A 9,471-nucleotide genomic window follows, 5' to 3' on the forward strand; every position below is an offset into this window, starting at 1 on the left:
TCCTTATACTCCTCAGCAGAATGGCATCGTGGAGCGCAAGAACAGGACTCTTGTTGAGATGGCTCGCACTATGCTTGATGAATACAAGACGCCTCGTCACTTCTGGATTGAGGCAATTGATACCGCGTGCCACATCATCAACCGGGTATATCTTCACAAATTATTCAAGAAGACTGCATATGAACTCCTCACTGACAAGAAACCCAATGTGAGTTATTTCAAAGTCTTCGGTGCTAAATGTTGGATTAGAGATCCTCATCACAATTCTAAATTTGCACCTAAAGCACATGAAGGTTTTATGCTTGGTTACGGAAAGGACTCGCACACCTACAGAGTCTTCAACTCCTTTGACCACAAGGTTGTTGAAACTGTAGATGTGCGGTTTGATGAAACTAATGGCTCGCAAAGAGAGCACCTACCTACTGTGCTAGATAAACAGTCTCCTGAGGAAACCATCAAAGTCAAGGCTATTGAGGATGTCATTCCCACCAAAGAATCTGCAGAAGAAGTCATTCCTGATCATGAAGAACTTCATGCTAGAACACCTGAAGAAAATGGTGCTGAAGAAAATGCTGATCCAATTCCTCGTCGTCAACCCGCTCATCCTCGCGTTGCAAATGAAGTGCAGATTGAGAAAATCATCAGCCACATCAACGCACCAGGTCCTCTCACACGCTCGAAAGCTTCACATTCATCTAACTTTTGTGGGCATTATGCTTTTGTCTCTATCACAGAGCCCAGTAAGGTAGATGAAGCATTTCTGGAGCCTGAGTGGATTCAAGCTATGCAAGAGGAATTACATCAGTTCGAACTCAAAAATGTCTGGGAACTAGTCAAGCGACCAGACCCTCGCAAGCACAATATCATTGGCACAAAGTGGATCTACCGCAACAAGCAAGATGAAAATGGCCTTGTGGTGAGGAATAAGGAATGGCTTGTAGCCCAAGGCTACACACAGGTTGAAGGAATTGATTTCGATGAAACTTTTGCACCTGTTGCTAGACTTGAGGCTATTCGCATATTACTCGCTTATGGTAACCATCACGGCATTATCTTATATCAAATGGATGTGAAAAGTGCATTCCTCAATGGTAAGCTTGAGGAAGAAGTATATGTTGCTCAACCCCCAGGTTTTGAAGATCCAAAGAATCCTGACAAAGTCTACAGACTCAATAAGGCCCTCTGTGTCCTCAAGCAGGCCCCTCGGGCGTGGTATGATACTTTGAATGAATTCCTCATGAAGAAAGGCTTCAAACCCGGTTCACTTGACCCAACCCTTTTCACTAAATCTTATGATGGTGAATTATTTATGTGCCAAATATATGTTGATGATATTATCTTTGGCTGTACTGACCAACGTTACACTGACGAATTTGGTTATATGATGAGGGAGGAATATGAAATGTCTATGACGGGAGAATTGAAATTCTTCTTAGGTCTTCAAATTCGTCAACAACGCAATGGCATATTCATATCTCAGGAGAAATACCTCAAGGATGTATTGAGGAAATTCGGCATGCAAGACTGCAAAGGCGTCAAAATCCCTATGCCCACGAATGGCCATCTATGCACTGATGAAAATGGTATTGACTTCGATCAAAAGGTATACCGCTCCATGATTGGTTCTTTATTGTATTTATGTGCATCTAGGCCAACTATTATGCTTAGTGTTTGCATGTGTGCCCGCTTTCAAGCTACACCGAAGGAATCACACCATAAGGCTGTGAAGCATATTCTTCGATATCTAGCTCACACTCCAACACTTGGATTATGGTATCCCAAGGGCTCGGCTTTTGATCTCATTGGATATTTAGACTCTGACTATGCTGGTGATCGTGTGGACCGAAAGTCAACATCAGGCACATGCCATTTCCTCGGACGATCCTTAGTCTATTGGTCCTCGAAGAAACAGAACTGCGTATCATTGTCTACTACTGAAGCTGAGTACATTGCTGCTGGATCGTGCTATGCTCAATTGCTATGGATGAAGAAAAACCTCAAGGGCTACGGCGTCAACGTGAAGAATGTGCCTCTCTACTGTGACAATGAGAGTGCCATCAAGATTGCTCATAATCCAGTTCAACACTCGAAGACAAAGCACATTCAGATTCATCATCATTTTCTTCGTGATCATGTGTTGAAGGGCGATATCTCCATCGAGCACGTGAAGACTGAAGACCAGCTAGCCGATATCTTCACAAAGCCCTTGGATGAGAAGAGATTTAGCAAGTTGCGGTGTGAGCTAAATATCTTAGTATCTTCGAATGTCCTTTGAAAAGGACACACATCCTAACACTTATGCTAAATAGATGACTTAGATGTGCAACACACGAAGTAACGTTTTTCTTCAATCAATAAAGACTAACACTCTAAGAGTGAAGAAATTAATGAAGAATTTGATTCTCAGAGCCCTACGACAATTGTACGCGGCGTCTAAAATCATCATTCTTATACGGTGGGTCACGCCACCAACAAAAGTTGAAATCTTCAATTTGAGTTTTTCTTCATTTTTTAAATTCCTCAGTTGTTCAATTTCTTCAACTTTGCATTATCTTCACTGTTTCCGTCGTTATTCTTCATTGACTATATATATATATATATATATATATATATATATATATATATATATATATATATATATATGAGTTTATGTCCTCTACAACATTCACTTATTGCTATTTGTTCAAGTTGCTTTTTCTACTAAGTGAATGTGATCGGACCCTTCACCCTCTATGCTAAAATCAACCCAATCTGTTCACAAATTCTTCATGTGCGTTCTGTTTGAAACCTGTTCAAAATCTTCATTGTGTCCTTGTCAGCTGAAGAAATTGCGAATGAAACATTAAAATTTCCTTATCTAAATTTTTGGCTTTTGCCGCTCAAATGTTCCACATTCCACGATATGATTATCTATTCACCCACGATCTCCACCTCTCAGTACATGGGTGACACATGTCACAAGGATGAGAAGGGTCAGGGGCACGTTCGTCCATTTTCCTCGGGCATGCGGTTTTTCACCTCGGCTATAAATACCCCTCACCCTCCTCAGACTGTTTTTACTCCGCTCGACCTCACTCCCTCGCTCGAGCTCTCAAAACCTAGCGCCAGCGCTACTTCCATCGTCGCTGGCGAGGAAGAGCTTCGCTGCCTCGACCTCGTCGCCGTCGTACTCGCGCCGGCCGCGGATTTCTTCACTCCACCGCCACCGTAGCTGTCTTCCTCTGCCAAGTTAGGGCGTGGAAGATCTGAACCGACGAGCTTCAAATCTACTATCCACAATTCGTCATGTTCTTCGTCAAGGGTAATTAAAAGTCATTTTTACTGCCCTTGTTGATTCCTTTGGTTTCTACAAATCTTCAAAAGGTGTTTATTCTTCAATCTTCAAACTCTAAACACCTCACACAAACATCAGTTCTTGATCTGTTTCCCTAAGCTACATTTTTCTTCAAGATTCCTCAATTGTGTGGATTTCCAATCTATACAACTCTGGAACCTAAGTCAAAGAACGCTTAGTGAAATTTCTCAAGACACATCTGGTCAAATTCCTCAAACTTATTCTTTTTTGCAAAAACCTCTGAGAACGCATATGACCTCTCCAAATTCTTCGCACCTATACTCTGTTCACAGGTACACATGTCCGCTGCTGAATCACTAGGTTCTCATCAACTTAACTCATTTGCAGCGTTCCTCGAAGAAAAGTTACATACCTCATCAAAGAACTCAATTGTTCAGAATCCTCGGCTGAAGAAAATGGCTGACGGCAAGAAACCTTAGAAGGGAGGGAAGAAGTTGGAAGTCAACAATGCTTTTGAGATACCTGAAGACATCTATGCAGGATACAGCACTCCTCCTCATGAAATGAAGAATGAGTGCAAAATGCGCATTCAGAGGATTGAGAGGAGATGGGCCAGAGAATGGAGGGAATATCGCTATGTCACTCCCAAGTACATGAAGAAATTCGCTGTACACCCTCCATGCCCAAGACCTCCATTGGCACCAGGCCAAGAAGCTGATCCCTCTAGCATCAGAAGAGGTGAGGATTTCCCCAAGGAATGGGCCAAGCGTCAAGCCAAGTTGGCTAAAATGGCAAAAGACGCAATGAAGAAATTCAATGAAGATTCTGCTGCTGCCACTGCTGAGGCGTCTGCTAGCAAGCCTAAGAAGGCTATGCCCAAGAAGCCCGCTCACAAGCCCAGTGCTTCTTCTCAAATGCCCTCACGGCCTAGCTCTGCAAAGCCCTCACGACCAATTCCTCAAGCTGCTCCAGCTCCTCCTCCAAAGTCCTCAGCACCTGTGCATATCGCCTCGTGCCAAAGGACAAAAGGCATATCAATTGCCTTAGGAGCCTCTGTAAGTTCTTCAGCTCCTCCGCTTTCCTCAACAGGCCCTACCTTGCTGAAGACAAGGGCCACTACTGGACGAGGCACTAGACCAAGTCCTCACAAGAAGCAGGTCGCCTTTCAAGTACCGTCCGATGATGACGAAGCTAATGATGAGGAACTTGCCGAAATCATGAGAGACAGATAGCAAAGGGCCGCTAGAGCCAAAGGCAGTAGTGTGCCATTGATGCTGGATCCAAAGTTGATCCTAGACTTCATCGACTTATGGCACAAGGACCCCAACACACCTCTGCCTGAGATGAACCTCACTCCTGATCAAAGTCATATGTTGACTACCTTCATTGGTGAGGAAAAATGGAAATATGAACATGGGAGGCAGGTGAAGAAAGCACAGTACAAGAAAGAGCGCTTTCTGAAGAAAAACATTTTGAAGCTTTCACCTGAAGAACTTGTAGCTCTGCAATCAGAGATCAAGAATCTTAGTGATGAATTTGATTGCTACTATGCTGACTGGCTTGGAGCCAAAGTCAGATTCGTCAACTTGACCAAGGGATTCACCTCAAATGTTGTAGCCCCAATGCAACATGAATCTCCTCAGGCTGAGGCTTCTACTCAGCCAACTGAAGAATATGCCAGCACCGCTGATGAAAATCAGGCTGCTGATGAAACAGAAAGTACCAGGGCTGATGACTGCATTCCAGCCGTTGATGACATTGCCAGGGCAACCACTAGTGTTGCGCCTGAGGATCAAGCCAGGCCAGCTGAAGCTTCAACCGCTGTGCCTGAAGAATCTGACCAAGCCAGGCCAACTGCATGAGTTGTGCCTGAGGAAAATGAACCAATTTCCTCTGCTCCTCCTGCACCCACACCAAGTCCAGTTCTTCCTTCTGCGTCAGAAGCGAAGACAACTAAGGCTGCAGAGCGAGCAGCAACGAAGAAGAGGAAAGCATATGCTTCATCAAATTCTTCAGCACCGAAGAAGATGAAGATATTGGCAAGCTCACTTGAGAACCCCATTGATGTTGTTCCTGTGTCAAGCATGCCATCAAAGGAATTCGTTCCCTTTGGTGAAGATTATGAGATCCCAAGCAGATCTGATGAAGATGTTCCTTCTGCTGCTTCTTCAGAGCAGTTGGACGAAGAAATTGAAGCGGATAATATCCCTTCACCCCGTGGTCTCATCTCCTATGCCTCAGTTCACAGCTAAAGAGGCATGCGTTGAAGAACTGAATGAAGAAGATGAAGACGTGGACATTGGGAGCACCACGCCTGTGATGAATGATGACTTTTGGGAAAGTCAGCACCCCAACTCTCCTTTGTTCATGCCACTGCAACAAATCCCTCAGTCCCCAGTGCACACTGAAGTTCAAATGGGCTCTGATGAACATCAAGCCACTCCTTCCATTCATGAAGCAATTCCAGCCACTAGTGCTGATGTTAATGTTGATGAAGAATTGAAGACCCAGGCTGCAACTCAAGCAGAAACTAAAATTCCTCAGCCTGTGGTTCCTGAGAATGTGATCCCTGAGGCTGTAATGCAATTGACTGATACACCTCAGCCCCAGCTGAAGAATCCCTTCTCTAAGAAGCAAAACTTCAAGGCCGATGACTTCTTCCACGAGCATGTATTCTTCACAGATTACAATCCCTTTGACTCTGCTCGCCTACGAAGGAAGCATTTCTGGACTGCCACCCAAGCAAACTTCTATTCTTCACTGCTTTTTGATAAGGACAAAATCTTCGACCATGAGCATATTCCTCACATGGACATGAAATCTCTACCTTGCTTCACGCCAGTCCTCAGTGTTCTTCACGGTGCTGGACTGCTCAACTTCTGCATAGATATATGTGATTGGAATGAAGAGCTAATTCTTTAGTTCTATGCAACGCTGCACATCACCGGAAATGCTGAAGATGTGAACTCTTGGGTGTTGGACTGGATGACAGAAAACACTCACTTGAAAGCACCGGCCTCTGAATTGCTTCATGCCCTGCCTGTCAGTCCTCCCCTTGAAGGTGCGTGTTGTATATATCATGAACCTGAACTCACTGATCACTATATGCAAGTGTTGATGAAGCCGCTGAAGCTCGGTCAAGCCCCAAGGACCAAATTCCTGGTGAAGTAATTGCTATATGTGCCACGAACTGTCTATCGCATCTTAACCAAGACATTGAGTCCAATCAAGGGCCACGACTCTAATGAAGAAGAGGTCATTGGTATCATGAAGAATCTGCTATTCAACATCATTCATGACGTTCCTGTCAACTACCATGATTTCTTCATGAGGACTCTGGCCAATGTTGCATTATCACCTTTTGAGTTGAAGCCTTACACTCCCTGGATTGTGAGATTCCTCAGATCAAGGTCTTCAATCAATTACAAGGCTGACTTTAAAAATCATCTCAGCTACTTGCCCCCCATTGAAGTCCTCAAGCGGACATTTTCCTCAGCCGATGACAAGGGCAAGGCCACTGCTATTATTGATGAAGGCATTCGTCCATTGGATGGTCAGTTCCGCAAAGCTGCATCTTACTCCACCAATGATGACTCTGCCACTCATGACTCTGCCGCCAATGCCTCAAAGCAAAATCCTCAAAGCACAGCTCCAAGGGTGATGACTGATCGTGAGCTTCTCCTCAGTCTTCACCAGAAGGTCAATCACAACCACAAATGGGTTAAGCGTCACTTTGGTTCTATTCTTCACAACATGACTGTTACCCACAATGCAATGAAGAAGAACCACTTCTACCTCCATGAAGTATTCAATCGCACCTGGGCTGTTCTGTCTCATCTCTATGGTGAAGAAGATCTGAAGCAAATGGGTTTCAAGCAGGACTTTGACTGGTCTCAACCACCAGCGAAGAAATTCAAGAAAGTCAAAGTTCCTTCCTTGGTGTCCAGCTCATATTCTTCATCGCGCGACACTGATGAGCATGAAGATTTGGACGACACTGCGGTAGGCCCTACTACAACAACCGACCCCAACAACGCTGGCGCTCCTCCATCAACATGATATTATTCAAGGGCGTTAGTCCTCATTTTCGTCCCTTTTGGTCATTCGATGACAAAGGGGAGAAATTTGAGTTAGTCTTCAAGCGGGTCTATATATGGGCATTTTTTTGTTAAGTTACAACTCTCGTCTTTTGAAGGTTCTTTATTGGATCGAGTTGTAAACTTAAACCCGATGGTGGTCTGATACTTTCGCTATGTTCTTCTGCATGCTATTTCCTCATATATGTTAATGCACGCATGCTGAATCACATCAGTCACCATATTTCATCATGCATTTCAAATTCTTCATATCATATGCGTGTATGAATTAGAAGATATAGGGGGAGATCTCCATGATTCTATTCTTCAAATGTGCATTGCTTCAAAAGCAAATTCCTCACTGTGCACATCTTCAGGGGGAGTTCTTCTATATCTTGCAATCAAATTCCTCAGTATCTGTATTTACACTTCATATGTTTATCCCCGTTGAAAACTTAACCTATATTGTCACCAATCACCAAAAGGGGGGAGATTGTAAGTGCATCTAGCGCCCCTTAGTGATTTTGGTGTATTGAAGACTTATAGGTTAAAGGACTAATGCGTTTGTGAGTGTATACAGGTCTATAAGTCTATGAGGAGTTTGATATTTACAGAGAAAGTCGACCCCTAAAAATGAATGTCTTCAACTGAAGACTTTGGATTCCTGAAGACTTTCTGAAGACTTTGAAAGTGAAGAAAATGGCGTGACCGTGAAGACCTGGATTTCATGCGAGGAACATGAAGCGTGAAGACTTTTGTTTTTGTAGTTTCATTTTCTCTTTCTTGAGTCATAGGAAACACCATACTATTAAAGGGGGTCGAGGAAAAACTAAGGAAACGTTTCCAAGTGATGCTGATCTCAAATCCTACACCTATCAATCCCTTTGAGTGAAGCCATTGGAAATCTCATACAGTTCAGTCAATTTCTTCAGTGACAGAGACGAAGTTCTTCTAGTCTCTGAGGAATTTGTTCTGACTGAGGAGTTAGGAATTCGCCAATGTGGATTGTCTACAAGTGAGGAACATGATAGCCTTGAGGAATTTGATACTCAAATTTCCGACCGTTGCTGTGCTATGCGCGAGCTGTCCCAAAATATCTACCCACCTAACGGTCATATCATTGAAGGGCATTTATGTCTTATCATGTCAGCTCCCTAGGCTATAAATAGCCGCCCCCTACAACCACTAGCTGGTTGGCTGCTCCGAGAGCAACTGACACTTGTCATTGAGAGCATCCCATCCTTCGAGGACTTTGAGCGAAAATCATCAAGTGAGGAAAACCCAAACCCAAACACCTAGAAACCCAAAGTGATATAGTATCACTGAAGAGATTGATCCTGCATGGATCCGATGCTTGTTACCTTTGAAGACTGTGCATCTTCCAAACGGTTAGGCGTCAAGGTCTAGAGCATCCACGAGGAAATTGTGGATCGCTGAGTGACCGAGTTTGTGAAGGTTTGGAAGTCACCTGAAGACTAACCACGAGTGATTGGGTGAGGTCTATGTGACCTTAGCTCAAGGAGAATACGGTGAGGACTGTGTGTCCTTAGGTTTAAATACCTAGCCGCTCCAACCAGACGTACAACTATCACAGCAGTTGGAACTGGTCTACCAAATCATTGTCTTCACCATGCCTACTGGTTCTATTTCCTCAACCCTTCCATTTCCTCTTTACTGTGTTGTGTGCTTGTTCATATCTGTTTGAAGATTTTGACTGAAGACTTTCTCAATTTCCTTAGTCCAATTTCTTTAGTCTGTTTGTCTTTATCATGTTTATCCTGTGCTTACGCTTTCTGTACTCTGTGTTTGTTTTCATTTCATCATGATGTCTATGCTTATGTTATGTTATGACTGCATCTGAGTACTTATTCCGCTGCAAGTAGTTCTTCGTTAAGGAATTTCCTCACCCTGAAATTCCTCAGTGAAGAATTCATAAAAATCACCTATTCACCCCCCTCTAGTCGACTTAACGCACTTTCAAACCCTCTAAACATTCAATTCAGATGGATGCTAGCGGGAAACCATTGGAAAGCATGGCTCCATCTTGTGAGAAGATTGATGGATGTCCACCTTTCTCAACAGCTAGATCAGGTACATTGG

This window comes from Aegilops tauschii, chromosome 4, assembly GCF_002575655.3.
Source record: "Aegilops tauschii subsp. strangulata cultivar AL8/78 chromosome 4, Aet v6.0, whole genome shotgun sequence".
Classification (NCBI taxonomy): domain Eukaryota; kingdom Viridiplantae; phylum Streptophyta; class Magnoliopsida; order Poales; family Poaceae; genus Aegilops; species Aegilops tauschii.